The sequence below is a fragment of the Antechinus flavipes genome, chromosome X (genome assembly GCF_016432865.1).
Source record: "Antechinus flavipes isolate AdamAnt ecotype Samford, QLD, Australia chromosome X, AdamAnt_v2, whole genome shotgun sequence".
Taxonomy (NCBI): Eukaryota; Metazoa; Chordata; class Mammalia; order Dasyuromorphia; family Dasyuridae; genus Antechinus; species Antechinus flavipes.
Genome location: NC_067404.1, coordinates 7,356,202 through 7,372,659, shown reverse-complemented (window position 1 = coordinate 7,372,659; position 16,458 = coordinate 7,356,202). Strand labels below are relative to the sequence as shown.

The 16,458-nt window shown below is 39.4% G+C and overlaps 1 protein-coding gene and 1 pseudogene across 2 annotated transcripts in view; one reads left to right on the top strand and one right to left on the bottom strand.

Annotated features, from left to right (window-relative positions):
• Positions 1 to 16,458, top strand: part of GAB3 (GRB2 associated binding protein 3) — a 164,894-nt gene that overhangs the window by 76,288 nt on the left and 72,148 nt on the right. The window lies entirely within an intron of this gene.
• Positions 3,644 to 4,838, bottom strand: LOC127542750 (60S ribosomal protein L17-like; annotated as a pseudogene).

The window sequence follows — 16,458 nt, the reverse complement described above, 5'->3', positions numbered from 1 at the left end:
TTTCAGCTGCTTAATAAATTTGAACCCAGACCTTTCTGACTCCAAGTCCTGCAGTCTCCAGGGTGCCACGCCTGCCACAGTGCTTCTCCATGTTCCCATAAATTTATTCAACCAACATCCACTTGTTGGCCACGGAGGCTATTGTCAGCTTTTTGCTACGCTAGTTAAAACAGCTCTGGCCATGTTTGGAGTGACAGGAAAATATATCTGAAGAGTCACTGATAGGCCTCGCTGCCATTCAAAACTCTCAACACCCTGACATCTAGGAGGTCTCCCAGATTGGTCACCCCAACATCTAGGTTGTCTCCCAGATTGGTCACCCCAACATCTAGGAGGTCTCCCAGATTGGTCACCCCGACATCTAGGAGGTCTCCCAGATTGGTCACTCCAACATCTAGGAGGTCTCCAGATTTGTCACCCCGACAACTAGGGGCTCACCCAGATTGGTCACCCTGACATCTAGGAGGTCACCCAGATTGGTCACCCCGACATCTAGGAGGTCTCCCAGATTTGTCACCCCGACAACTAGGGGCTCACCCAGATTGGTCACCCTGACATCTAGGAGGTCACCAGATTGGTCACCCCGACATCTAGGAGGTCACCCAGATTGGTCACCCCGACATCTAGGAGGTCTCCCAGATTTGTCACCCTGACATCTAGGAGGTCACCCAGATTGGTCACCCCGACATCTAGGAAGTCACCCAGATTTGTCAAAGCGTTCAGCAATTTTGCTATTTGTTCATTTCAGTCCTGTCTGGCTCCTCGTCTTCACAACCCCACTGGGGTTTTCTTGGCAGAGATACCGGAGGGCTTTGCCATTTCCTTCCCAGCTCATTTTACAGATAAGGAAACTGAGGCAAACTCAGGGAGGCGGCTTGCCCAGGGGTCACACTGCTAGTGCTTAGCCTTAGGGTTTCTAAATTAGCTCTGAGCAATAGCCTCAAGTTTCCCTGGGGTTTCTGTAATTTCTAGGGCCGTCCCAGGAAGGGACATGCGTTTTCGGATTTCCAGCTGCCAGAAAAGGGAAAGGAATTTACAACAGCCAGAGGGAAAGGTAAAGATTTCCATTCTAAAGATACTCAGTGGAATTTATGGTGGACTCCTCGAGAGGAAGGAGGGTTACTGGGCAAAAGATAACTAAGAAAAATGACATGAAATCAAGTTGTAAATGGATCACCAAAGCAGAAGTAGTCTGGGATTTCCAACCAGCATGTGGCGATGATCAAATGAAGCCCAGAGTCCCGCCCCCCCCCCCCCCTCTTATCTGGCTTGAAATAATTGAAAGCTCCAGCTAATTAGCATGCCATCAGGAAAGCCTCAGCCAGTTGAAGGACTTTTCCTCACAAATAAGTGCTCAGGCTGGAGCCAGAGAGAAAAAAAGCTGAAAACCTGCTGGAAGCCCCTTCTGGCAGACCCCGTGGCCCTTTTGGGGAGTTGGAGGGCCGAGGCCCGCCATCACACGATGAGCCTTCTAACGGCCTGATCTGCTGGCCGACTTGGAGCTGCCCATTCCTCTCCAGAACGTTTGCCCCAGCAGGGAATGGTCCCCATCACGGTGGAGTGGCGGACGCCCCACGGACTTTTGCCGCGTGGGGCTCACCGTGTCATTCTATCTTTGTTTTTCTTTTTCTTTTGTGAGGCAAGCGGGGTCGAGCGACTTGCCCAGCTAGTGGCAAGTGTCTGAGGTCCCGTTGGAAGTCGGGCCCTCCTGACTTCAGGGCTGGCGTGCCGGCCGCCGCAGCGCCGTCTTAACTGCCCCCGTTGTGTCATTCCGCAAGGAATAAGGGGGTGTCTTAAAATTACCTTTTGCATTTACCTCTCCCCTTAAAAACAACAACAATAACAAGAAACCCAACCCAAACCGAACCGATTGTGAAGCTGTTAAGGGAAGAGCAACCCAGCTAGGTCTGAGAGGCCCCCCATCAGGTCCATGGCTCAGGACTGAAGGAAGACTCTGGCCATACTAACTCTCTGAGACCTTCCTAAGTGGCAAAGGCATTGTGATTTAGGGCAGTATGAGCCCATACTTGAGGGAACCCCTCCCCCTTTGATTTTAATTTTGTTTTCAGTTTTATTATTTATAAACCAGTAACTAAACCCCAAACACTAGTTTTCTAGACACTCTAATTCCCCAGTCTGCCGACTGCTTCATTGTCTCCTAGCCTTAAAAAACCCTTTTTATGGATGCTTTTTGTTTTTAAATGACAGTCATTTCCTCATATACCCTTTCCCCCATTAAATGAGCCCTCTCTCTTAACAAAGCCGAATCCCTTGACACGAATCCCTTGACACGGTGATCTTGACTGACTGTGTCTAGAACACTCAACACCCGTAATTGTCCCCTGTCCTTTACAAAAGGGCCCATGCATTTTATGAACCGCACCGTTCCCCAGAGTCAGCCAAAACACCTTTCTCTTTGACCTTATGTTTTCTACATAAACTGTGAACGTAGAGTTGGAGAATTGGTCTAACTCCCTCATTTTACAGGAAAGGAAATTGAGACTCAGGAAGGGTGAAAAGACTCGTCCAAGATCACACAGTTATAAAGTTACTTTGTCTCCCAATCCGGCGCTTTCTACTTCATCTCCCCTCTGTTTCCCAGCATAGTTGAACTCAGAGGGTACCTTCATCTTGAGTCAATTCAGGTTTTTGTTTTTTCACCCGGTTTTTCTCACAGACTAGCTAGGCTCGGCTTTTCATTGTACAGATGAGGAAATGGGGGCCTCCAGAAGAGAAGGCCCTTGTTCAGGTTATACTGTGAGGGAAATAGTGACCCCCACCTGACAGCCTCGGGGGACTCCTGATTCTTAATCCAAGTTTCTTTCTGAATCTTCCCCACAGTCCCCCGTAAGAGAGATCTGGCAGCACCGGGGGAAAGCAGTGTCAAAGAAAGAAAAGTGGGTGAAAACAAAAACAGCTTCTCCTTTCTCCTCCCCCCACCCTGGTCTCATGACATTGCTGTTGCCTTGAGCCCACAAGCCAGGGCCTTCCTGTGGCCTGCTTGCACTATCACATTCTCCCTTCCTCCTTTCTCTCTTTGCTGTCTCAAGCTCTGCTCTCCACCCCCTGTATTAGGATCCTCTGCTTCAGTTTCTTTGTCTGGTACAGTTGGAGATTTGGGGGATTTTGGGGGTGGACGGAGATGTTTACCATGACCTGCAAGCCTCTGGAGCCCCAGAATTGGTCACACCATCCCTTTCTGAGGAGTCTGGAAACCAAAGCCTGGACTTGGATGAGGCACGGGAGACTCAGACCATCGTGTCAGGGATTCTCCCAGCTTCCCCTGCTCCAGGTGACACGGAAGCAGGGCACTGTCTCCCTCCACGGGACTGCCACAGTCTCAAGGGAAGGGCAATCACAACATGACGGCCCAGGCCATGACTGAAGGGCAGAGCTTAAATACTCTTTCCTCCCCGGCCTCACTTCTAAATGAGCTATGGACATAGCTTGCCAATGGCTCAGAGGATGGGGAGTACCATGTGTCTGCATGGATAGCAGCAGGACTCTAGACTTAAATAAATGAATGAATGAACAAATTAGTCCCCCCTCCCACTACATGTGAAAACAGTTTTCAGCATTTTTTTTAGTGTAATATTTCATTTCACTTTTATTTGCACTGTCATATTTACTCCCCTGTGCGCTTTTACTTCTTCAATTTCTTTTGGGACATCTTTTCCTTTTGAGCAACCTCCTCTTCTGGTTTAGGAACAATTTGTTCCTTTTCAGTAAGGATCATCTCAATGTGGCAAGGAGAACTCATGGATGGGGTGATTCGACCACGAGCCCTCTGAGTACTCCGAAGCATTTGGGGGGCCTTGTTAACCTGAATATACTCAAGAGAATCCACATCCAAACCCTTCAGTTCTGCATTACTCTCTGCATTTTAAAGCATATGCAGCAAGAATTCGGCACTCGGGCCACGGACCCCGCGTCCAACCCCATCGCTTAGCCCGAGTACACCTCCACCATTAGGTCGGCGGAAAGGAACACAGAGTTTTTTCAATGTGACATCTTTCAAGGACTTGGTAGCTTTTTGGATATGCATGCCCTTGATGGCTTGGGCTGTTTCCTGGTATTCTTGAAGTGGACCCGGAGATCTGATCCCCTTGACTTGCATGATTTTGTGGAGTTCTTTGGATCAAGAGAATACCTCACCACTTTAAATGATTACGTAGGACAGCTCAAGGGAAGACCCATTCATTTTTTAAAAACTGAGTTCCACACAAGGTTTTGCAAAAGTGGATGATCTTTGAATGTATTTGGAAAAATCCAAACTTGGAATTCCAAATTTTTTTCCTCCTTCCCTCTCCTCCCCATTTCTTCCCTCTTTTCCCCCGCCCTTAAATGGTAAGCAATCTGAATTAGATTATACAATGTGCAATCATGTAAAACATCTCCATATCAGTCAGACCCCCCAAAAAAGAAAGTGAAAAAAGTATGCTTGATCTGGATTCAAACTTATCAGTTCTTTCTCTGAAAGCAGATACTCTTTTGCATCATAAGTCCTTCAGAATTGTCTCGGATCATTGTATTGCTGAGAATAGCTAAGTTCTGTATAGTTGTCCATTATTCAATATTGCTGTTACCATGTACAACATTCTCCTGGTTCTGCTGACTTCACTTTACATCAGTTCATGTAAATCTTTCGGGGTTTCTCTGAAGTTGATCTGTTTGCCATTTCTTATAACACAATGTTATTCTATCACATATGCCACAACTTGTGGGATATATAGGGTGCTCAGGGAGGATTAGAACCTCTGGTAGTTAGGGCTTGCCAAGCCCCTTTTAGGGCTTTTCGTCTCCCTTTGGTATCCACCTGTCATCCAGTTCTCACCCATGATTCTAAGATGCCATAGCATGTGCAGTAACCCCACTCCTGGTAAAATTGTCTTGACCAAAAGGCTAAACTGGGTTTAGGGTAACCGACAATTTCAGATCCATTGGTGAGATAGGGGGATGTCTACCCCAGACATATAAAAACTTCTCCCTTGGGAATGGGAAAATGAGAAGAATTTGTTCCAAGAGCCAGGAAGGTGCTGTGGAGCACTTCAAATTTGATCATTCATTGAAGATGCCAAGTCATCCATGGCATCCTAGGCCATCACATTATCCATGATAAATTTTGGTGGGTGCTATACCCTTTGTGGTATATATGTAGTGTTGCCTATTAAACCCATTCCCGATGTGAGTAGGTTTTCCGAAGTATGAGCCCTCCTCCCCCCCAATACCTCTGTGTCTATTCTTCCTCTGCACTTCATCTGTAAAACACGATTTACCATTTTTATCTTAACTCTGCCAGTCTTTCTTTTGAGCTACCCAATTGTTGATGTGAATCTTAAACATACTAAACACTCCCCAGGTAAAAATGTTTAAGCAGTTTGTCCATGTTGAGTTCCTTAAAACTGATCTTTGATATTGGTTCTTAGTTATGTTAAGTTTTCTGTTAAGTTGAGGTTTAGTTGATAGGAAGTCCTGAAAATCATAGAAAATTAGAGATAATTTGCTGGATATGATGTTTTTGGTTGCAGGCCTAGTTCTTTTGCTTGTTGGTAGATATGATTCCAGGACCTGCGGTCTTTTATTGTAGCTGCTGATAAGTCCTGTACAATTCTAATTATAGCTCTAGTGTATTTGAATTGTTTTTTCTTGTTTCTTGCAGAGTTTTCTCTTTAATCTGAGATTTTCAAAATTTGGCAATAATATTCCTGTGCGTTTTCCACAAAGGATCTCTTTGATGTGGATTTTTTCTATTTCTATTTTCCCCTCCTGTTCTATCACTCCAAGACAAGTTTCTTGAATTATTTCCTACATTATTGTATCAAGGTTCTTTTTGGGGGCACAACTTTTTGGCAGTCCAATTATTCTTATATTTTCTCTTCTTGATCTGTTTTTCTGGATTTGTTGTTTTTCTTATAAGATTGTGTGGGATGGGTGTTAAACCCCTTTCCCAAATTAACTAATCAGAGACATTTTCAGGTACAAAAAGAAGGCTTTTATTTAATCCCTGCAGGTAGAGGACTGAGAGCCATCCCAGCTCCTACCATGTGCTAGTGAACCTGGCTAGATGGAAGTAGAACACCCGATTAAATAGGAAAAGACCCAAGCCTTTTCATTGGATAGACTAAAAGGACATAACCATACTTGACCAATGGTCACCAATGTTTCTGCTTCCCACAAGCCACGTCACTTCCTGTAACTTCCTGTCTGACCTTTTAGAGATCATCTTCCCAGGGTCCTTCTTGGACCCAGAGTTCAAGACCTCATCTTCCAGCTCTGGGAATAGGGATCATGTGATTTAAGTCTAGTCTCAATACTGAGAAAGCTTCATCCAATCAGTACCACTCAAGATGTTTCACATTCTGTCCTATTTTCTCATTCTTTATAATCTGTTTTATTTCATAACTTCACCGGCTTCCCCTTGCCATATTCTAATTTTCAAAACACTATTTTCATCTTTGAGACTTTGTACCTTTTTTTTTTCATAATCTTCTTCAGCATTAAATTTCCATTTGGATCTTTGTCCTATATTTGTAGTCCTTGAACCAAAAGCTTTGTTATGTTATTATGGTTTGTAAAGGATATAGTTACTATTTCTGCCATTCATACTTATTTTCAATATCTCTGTGCCCTAATAAATGGTCAATTTTTATAAAAGTTTCACATATTATATGACTGATAACATGTTGCTTACCTCCTCCAGGGGTTGGGGACAGTAGCTAGAGGGAAGGAGAAAATTTGGCATTCAAAATATTTAAAAATTTAATGTTTAAAATAAATAAGCAATACCTTTTAAGAAATAAAAGTTCTGTGCTGTTGAGAAATATGTATGTTGTTTTTCAGTCTTATTTAAAAGACGTCAGAAGTTTTTTAGCTCTAGTTTCTCCTGCCATCTATTGAGTTCTATATTTTCCCCTTTGTTTATTTTTCAATTTGATTTATCCAAAAATGAGAGAGGGATATTATCACTAAAGTTTCTTATCTCATCTGCCACGCTTCTTCATTTTATTGGATTGTTAATTCATTTATAAGGTTATGATTGAGGTTTATAGTTTCCTTCATTTATATAATTTTTTCCAAGTTGTGATTTCTCCCCTCTTCTCCTGTAAATACAATACTATATCTCTTCTGTTTTTTTAGCTTGATATTTTTAAAGGTAGTCCTATTTCCCCTGGGTCTTTTCCCCTTCTGTTTGTTACCTCTTTTCCTTTGGAGTTTTGCTTATTAACTCTTTTTTCTTTCCTGATTTTATTTAGTTATTGAATTCTTTTTTCTCTCAGTTAATCAAAGAGATTCCTCCTTCTCTTTATCAACTACTCCTCTTAATTAGTTTTTTAAACTTTTTTTTTTGTCCATCTTTCCAAAAAGGATTTCTCTGTTCATTATTTGTATTCTCTTTTCTGCCTAGTCTAGACCCTCAGTCTCTAGTTCATGACTCCTATATTATTAGTATTCCTCATGAAATCAAAACTTCTGTGATGTCCATTCCGGGCTCTGCTCTCTAAGAACTTTCTGCCCCTGCCCCTAAGCAAAATGTTTAGTCTGATATCTGGTTGGTCACATAACCTAGAAGTTGCATTTTTGTTGATCACTAACAAAATCTAGCAGAAAAAAAGAAAAATTGCCTTTAAAATAATTTCAAGCAATAACAGATATTGGGAATCTACCTGCCAAGACACATACACACACAAGATGAATGTGAACACAAATATAAATTGCCATTGTGCCTCATTTCTAGAACAATGCCAATACCTGTAGATGACAAGGAGGACACTGCCACTGCCACCTGATTACTTTCATTTCCCTTTGCCTCAAAATTTCTTCCCTAGGTATATGGCCTCCTAATTCCCCATCCTGTTAAAAAGTAGGATGAATGAGCTTTTCAGTCACCAAATCTTCCAGACAATGCCCAGCGTCCTTCAAAGAACATCACCTTTCACCCGTAGGAGCAGAAGAACCCATCCCACCACTAAAACAAGGCTTCCCTATTCCCCTCCCCTTTTTAAATCCTTCCTCTTCTTCTCACCTCTTCTCCTATAGGCTCTTCTCTTAATGAGACACTATAGAAGTCACCTTCCCCTTAAAAGGAGCCCTCCATTTGACTTGGGAACATCATCACACATTACATTCTATTCCCCTATTCCCCTGACCTTGTGAACCTTTCCTCTTGATAACGAGGCAGAATGTTTTTCGTTTCTGTCCCCAGGCCCAACTCTTCACTATTATCTTAACCTGATTTCCACCTTCACTCTTGTCTCATTGATTACATTTAGAAAAATGCCTTTTTGGGGTCTCTCTGTTATCACTCAGTTTCTACTGCTCTCTTTGGCTTTCACATTCCTTTATCCCATCTGTATTTCTATTATCCAGGGTATTCAAGAAATAAATAATGTCTTCAGGTCTGGTTTTCTTCCTAAGAATATTTCAAACTCCTCTTTATTATTGAACATCTGTCTTTTTTATTTCTGGTTAAGTTCAGATATGCAGAGTAGATTACCCTGGGCTGTATCCTAAACTCCATTGCTCTTTAGAACATTAGATCCACTCCCTTCCACATTTTTAGTGGTGGCAGAATAGTCTTGTGTTCTTCAAATTGCCTTTGTAGTAGAAGAATTTTCTCCAGGTCATTTGCAGAACTTGTTTTCTGAATTGAACTGTTAAATTTAACTGTCTTGAGATTGTCAGCCTTCTGTTTTTGACATTGTTGTTTTCTGGAGAAGGTCTATGAATTCTTTCAATTGGTATTTCATTATTTGTGTTCAGAAATTCCAGACCGGGTATTTTGTATTTGGTATTTGGAGTGTTCAGGTTTTTTTGATTTGGGTTCATCTGAGAGACCTATGATCCTTAGGTTCTCTACACATCTGTCTTTGAGATCAGTTTATTTTGCTTGGATAAACAGCATCTTTTCAAAATGTTATTGTTTTTTGCTTCTCATCTCTAGGTTGTCTTTCATTTCTGTGTATTTATATTCCAGATCTACTGTTCTCTCTTTTATTTCTTTTGTAAGACTTAGCCTTTAATATCCGATTTTTTTTCTATTGTGCCCATTGTTTTTTGCTGGAAAGGCAACTCTTATAAATCTCATTTTGCTCTTAAACTTTTCAGAAGCAGTATGTTGTGGTTTTATGCTCTTCTCAGATTCTATAGGGTCTTTTTGTTTCATCAAATGTTGAGTTGTTTTTCTTTGTTGTTCTTTTTTTTTTTATTTATTCAGATTGCCTGAACTCATTCATTAGATTCGGAAGTCTTATTTCCTTTTGTTTTCAAGGTTTTCCTTGTTGATTCATTTACTTGTAGTCAAAATCTTTGAGTTTTCTTCTTCCTGAGATCTTTGGTAATTTCATTCCTTTTCCTTTTGATTTCCCTTATCCCTCACTTCCTGATTTTCTTCCCTCTGTGGTGGTTTCCTTGGGGACTAGACTTCAAAGCATCTCAGTCTTCTCCCACACTGGAAAAATCATGGCTTACCAGCTCCACTGTTTGTCCCGAGTCATTTTTGGTGGGATAGAACTGGCTCCAGCTGGATGCTTGGCTCTTTCGCTCTACTTTTCAGTAATATGTTCCCCTCTTTCTGCTTCTCATTTCTCTCTCACTTGGCATAGGCAGTTCAGAGCACTATCACCACATTAGTGATATAGAATTGATTTTTCTAGGTTGGGTCTATAAAGCTCTGGGTAGGTGGGCAGGGTTGACATATGGGGTTGAACTCTTTTTCTAGTCCAAACATATGTTCTGCCCCTTTTCTTCTCTCTGCTCTCCTCCAGAAAGCTTTTATATCACAAATCTACTGCAGCATTAGCCACCAAAGCCCAGTAAACTTCTGAAGCCTGAAACCTAGCTCTTCACAACACTAAGAAGAGGGAGAGAGGACTGGGTTTTATTGTAATTCCATGGGTTAGTCTTGGGTCAGCAAGTATGGTCTAGCTACCAGTGGTGGGGCAGATGTTAGGGAGGAGGGGAAAAAGGAGGGGGGTGGCGGTGGAGAGAGGGCTTCAATTCATGTTGTGTTTTTTAAACTTTCTTTTGGGTGTCCTAAACCAGAGGTGTCAAACTTACAGCCTGTTACTCCAAAGCACCACCTAAAGTAGATTAAAATGTATTTAGCAAAATAAAAAAAATAGAATGTAACAGATAACATTGCATTTTAAAACTTAGTCAATATGTGTCACGCTGGAATCTTTATATACAAAAGAGTAGACCCAATTTCTATTTGAGTGTGAAACCACTAGACCACAAAAGTACTTGAAGTTGCTTCATCTTTGTCATTTAATTTCTGTTTTGGAAAGGTTTGAGGGGTTGTTGGGATCAGAGAAAATGTTTAGTCTGATATCTGGTTGGTCACATGACTTAGAAGTTGCATTTTTGTTGATCACTAACAAAATCTAGCAGAAAAAAAGAGAAATTTCCTTTAAAATAATTTCAAGCAATAACAATAACAATAATTGCCTGCCAAGACACATACACACACAGGATGTATGTGAACACAAATATAAAACATTCTTTGTATAAAGAGAAAGCTAAATAATCAGAGAAATATTAATTGTTCATGGGTAAGCTGAGCCAGTATAATAAAAATGGCTATTACCTAATTTAATTTTCTTATCTATTGACATACAAAACTACCAAAGTATTACTTTATATATTTAGAAAAGATAACAAAATTCATCTGCGGTTCAGATGAATTCAAGTTCAAGAATATCAAAGTAATTAATGAAAAATATTGGGAAGAAGGGGAGTTTAGCTGTACCATATTTAAACATATTCTATAAAATCATGAAAAGAAAATTGGCTACAGGGTAAGAAATAGAGAAATTGAATAATGGAACTATTAGATAAAAAATATATAGAAGCAAATGTGCACAGTAACCTAATGTTTGATAAATCCAAAGATCCCAGCTACTGGGGCAAAAGCTAACTATTCATCAAAAACTGTTTTTAAAAATTACAGGCTATCAAAAACTAGGCGTAGATCTTGATCTTGTATATCTCTCCTATGTATACCTATAGATATCTCATTTAGATCCAAAGGATTGATATTAGAAACAAATTACAGATCGAGGGCAACTAACAGGCCTCAATTCTGTCAGGGAGTCAGGGGACTCCCCCAAACATGCGAAGACTTCCCCTGGCAGAATGGGCAGATGAGAACAATTTGTTACAAGAGCCATGCCTTAGGTGAAACAGGCACTGAGGAGTGCTTAGAGACTGGTCAGAGATCAAAGATTCCACTGCATCCTGGGCCATCACTGTTCATTCTTACTTTTGTTTTACCACTGGACTTTGATGACTTTGGAAGAAAGAGTGAGGCTGATTACTTTGTACCAGCTTTGCCTCGCTTAAATTCATGTGTAAGTCAAGACATCATCTATGATGTCTTTGGTCTTCTTTGAGAACAGAATTGCTGTTTTTTAGACTGATATCCAGTTTTCCCAGTAGTTTTTGTCACATAGTGAATCCTTCCTCAGTAACTTGGGGTCTTTGAGTTTATTAAACATTATGCTGTTGCAGCAAATTGTGTACTTAATCTATTCCACTGACCAACTTTTCTCTTTCTTTTTAACTAGTATCAAATTATTTTTTATTTCTTAATGTATTTATTTAAAACTTAAGTGCAAAATAAGAAAAAAACAAAATTAGGAATAGAAACAGAGAAAAGCAAAACAAAACAAAATATATTATCACGGGCCCAAGAGAACATCAGAGAGATTTCAAAATATGTAACAATAAATTCTCATTTCAAGAAAGTATATAATAATAGAAGACATTATATTTATAACTGCCCATATTTTCTTTGCTTCCTTGTAGGTTTTCTTTTGTTCTCTGCTGTGAACTTTTTACTTTATTCTTTTTTTCCCCACCTCCCCCAAGCAGGCTACAGTTAAACATGGGTATATTTGTGTGTATGTACACATCCCCACACACATGCATATCTAAAACAATATTAACATGGCTGACATATATTATAGATTTCTCTCTTAATTGAATCTTTTTAAAGGTTGACTTTATCTGATATCAATACTTTCAAAATGGTTTTAATGATTTTTGCTTTCTAAGTTTGAGGTCTGGTAATGATAAGTCTTCCTCTTTCCCACTTTTATCAGATTTTTAAAAATAGATTCTTGATCTTTGTTCCTCCATGTAAATTTTGCTATAATTTACTAAAATGTAATTTTAGTAAATTACATTTTCTAAGTTTATATTTCTTTTGGCGCTTGAATGGTTTAGCACTAAATAAAGACACTTAGACAGTGTCATCAATTTTATTATATTGACTAGTCCTACCCATGAACAATTAATGTTTTTCCAATTTTTATGGTCTATTTCTGCAAAGAATGTTTTATAAGTTAAATTCACTTAGTCCCTTGGTGGATACACTCCAAAATATGTTCTACCTTCTGTAGTTATTTTGAGTGGAATTTTTCTTTCTCCTTATTCCAGGGATTTCTCATCAAGACCCCATTCAATGAAGTTAGCTATATATCTGGGGACAGGTCTCTGATGCAAACTGAGAGATTTATTGGAAAGTAGCATGGGTCTCCTGTAATTGACAGTGAATGGCATGGGGCAAAATGATTAGGTGCTGGTTGCTTTTAAGACTTGAAGGCAAGTTATAGAGTTTCATATAAGGGCTGGTGACTGTCGATGCACAGAACTGGACAATTGAAAGGAACCTCCATGGTCATCTTGTACATTCCGTACTCTAAAGAAATTGCTTCTCTAATATTAAGGAAGTGATCATTCACCTTCTGTGTGGAAACCAGCCACTTGGCACAGTTAAAATTGGTATATGTGTTTTGTTTTTATTTCCTTTCCACATGGCAGCCTTGCCCTCAGGTCCTATGTCTTCTTTTTTTCCGGGCTAATTTGGTCCAGTTCCTTCAGTCCATTCTCATATGATAATGCCTCAAGGCACTTCTCCACTCTGGTTGCCCAGCTCCGGACACTTTTGACCCCAGATGGGATCTGATCAAGAAAATGCACCTGAATTCTTGCCTCCTGTTTCTGGAAGTTTGGTCTTCTTAATGTGGCTCAAGGTTGTGTTAGCTTTTTGGCCATTCTAAGACTGAGTGAGTTTGAATTAAGTCTCCAGATCTTTTTCAGACCAATTCCTGCTTAACCAGCTCTCCCCCATCCTATATAGGTATACCTCAGAGATAACTGTGAGTTCAGTTCCAGACCACCACAATAAAGTAAATCAGACAATTTTTTTTGGTTTTGCAGTGCATATAAAAATTATATTTACTCTATATTATAGTAAAAAAATGTCTATCCCCTAATTTAAAAATACTTTCTTGCCTAAAATTGCAAAAAATCATCTGAGCCATCAGGCAGTCATAATCTTTTTGTGGTGGAGGGTCTTAGGTTGATGTTTATGACTGTTGACTGATCAGGGTGGTACTTACTAAACGTTGAGGTGGCTATGGCAATTTCTTAAAATAAGACTGCAATGAAGTTTGATTTTCACTTGAAGAAACTTGGGAAAGACCTTAGTTTAAAAAGGCCAAGGTCTCCCACTACATCCAGGGCCACCTCCAGTCATTCTGACTTATATCTTGCCACTGGACCCAGCTGGCTCTTGAGGGGAAAGTGAGGCAGATGACCTTGCACAGCCCTCCCTCACTTAAATCCATTCACGTGCATGTCATGGTCTTCTTCAGCACCACAAGGTCATGGTCTTCTTCAAGGAAAAAGAATAAACAACAATAGAAACCATTGTAGGGTTATTAATTGGCCTTGGATATTGTTGTGTCTTAGGTGAGAAAAAGAGGGGGGGGGAAGGATCAATTGGTGGAGCAGTCAGAATACCCACATTTACTGATTAAGTTTGCTGTCTTATGTGGATGTGGTTTGTGGTGCCCCAAAACAATTACCTCAATAACCTCAAAGATCACTGATCACAGATTGTAACACATTTGATGATAATGATATATATAATAATGATAAAATGATATATATAATATATATTGATATATAATGATAATGAAAAGTTTGAAATATTATGAGAATTATCAAAATGTGACATACAGATACAATGTGAGCACATGCTATTGGAAAAATGGTGCTCCATAGATTTGCTCATCACCAGGTTGCCACAACCTTTAGTTTGTGTAAAATGTAGTATCTGCAAAGCTCAATAATGTGAAACCCAATAAAAAGACGTTTGCTTCGACTCATGAAGGGTAGATTCTGTAGCTAAATATGTGACTTTTTAGTTCTCTCTAGTGGAACTCTTCTATCCTTCCAACTTAGTGTCATCTACAAACTTAATGCAAATGCCATCATTATCTTTGTCATTGATAGGGAAGTGAAATGATACAGGGTCAGCCACAGATCACTAGGAAGTCCACTGAAAGCCTTTCCTCACCTTAATATTGACACTTTACTTATTACTCTGAGTCTTGCCATTCAATCAGTCCAGCATCTTGCAAATTATACTGGCACCATCTTTTCCACAGAAACATCAAAAAATATAGGAAATATCAAATGCTTTGCAAAAATCTAGGTAAGATATATGGACAATATACATTCTCCTGATCTGTCTGTCATAAGAGAAAATAAAGAGCAGTCTGGCATAGCTTTCTCTCTCTTTAAAAAAGCTCTTTATTTTCCCAAACATATGCAAAGATAATTTTCAACCTTCACCCTTGCAAAACCTTGTGTTCCAAATTTTTCTCCCTCCTTCCTCCTCTCCCCTAGACAGCAAGCAATCCAATATATGTTAAACATGTGTAATTCTTCTAAACATATTTCCATATTCGTCATGCTGCACAAGAAAAATCTGATCAAAAGGTGAAAGAAAAATAAAATGAAAAAAAAAAACAAGCAAGCAAACAAACAACAGCAACCACAGCAAAAGTCAAAATATTATATTGTGATCCACATTCAGTCCCAAAAGATCTCTCTCTGGATGCAGATGAATTTCTTCATCAGAAGACTATTGGAATTACCTTAAATCATCTCATCATTGAAAAGAGCTATGTCCATCAGAATTGGTCATGACAGAGTCTTGTTGCTGCTGTGTACAATGGTCTCCTGTTTCTGTTCATTTCACTCAGCATCAGTTCATGTAAGTCTCTCCAGGCCCATCAGATACTATCCTGTTGGTCATTTCTTACAGAACAATAATATTCCATAACATTCGTATACCACAATTTACCCAGCCATTCTCCAATTGATGGGCATTCATTCAGTCTGCAGTTCCTTGCCACTATGAAAAGGGTTGCCACAAACATTTTTGTACACATAGGACCTTTTCCCTTTTTTATGATTTCTTTGGGATACAGGCCCACTAGAGACACTGCTGGATCAAAGGGTATGGCCCAGCCCTTTCTTGATGAAGCCATACTGACCCTTTGTCATCCTCTATTTCCTTTTCTACATGTTCACAAACTATGATTTTAATGATTTGTCCTAGAATTTTCCCAAGAAGCCTAATCAACCTTACTGGCCTGCAATCTATAGACTATTCTATTTTTTTTGAAAATCGGGCCCAGTGGTCTGTCCTGAAGTCAGCACTATTGAATAGCAGTGAGTAGTTACAACAACTAGTCTTGTCCTCTTGGAAATACATGAGGAAATAAGCCTTGTTCCTTTGGAAAGTCTACAGTTATGGAATGATATATGTCTGGGCAGAGAATTACTTTAAGTCAGAAAATCAAAAAGCATCACTATAACATTGCCTTAAAAGACACCAAAGCATCCCTAATGAACATCGATGCAAAAATCTTAAATAAAATATTAGCAAAGAGATTCCAGAAAATCATCTCCAGGATAATACACCACGACCAAGATTTATACCAGGAAGGTAGGGCTGGTTCAATATTAGGAAAATTACTAGCATAATAGACTATATCAATAACCAAATGAACAAAAATCATATGATCATCTCAATAGATGCAGAAAAAGCATTTGATGAAATCCAACACTCATTCCTATTAAAAACACTAGAGAGTATAGGAATAAATTGGACTTTTCCTTAAAATAGTCAATAGCATCTATTTAAAACCATCAGTAAGCATCATATATGATGGTGATAAACTGGAACGATTCCCAATAAAATCAGGAATGAAACAAGTTGCCCACTATCACCATTACTATACAATATTGTATTAGAAACACTAGCTTCAGCAATAAGAGATGAAAAAGAAATTAAAGGAATTAGAGTAGGTAATGAAGAAACCAAATTATCACTCTTTTCAGATGAGATGATGGTATACTTAAAGAGACCCACAGATTCTACTAAAAAGCTATTAGAAATAATCCACAACTTTAGCAAAGTTGCAGGATACAAAATCACATAAAGCATCTGCGTTTTTATATATCACTAATCCAACAGTTAGAGATACAAAGAGAAATTCCATTTAAAATAACTACCGATAGTATAAAATATTTGGGCATGTATCTGCCAAGGGAAAATCAGGAACTACATGAGCAAAACTACAAAACACTTTCCACACA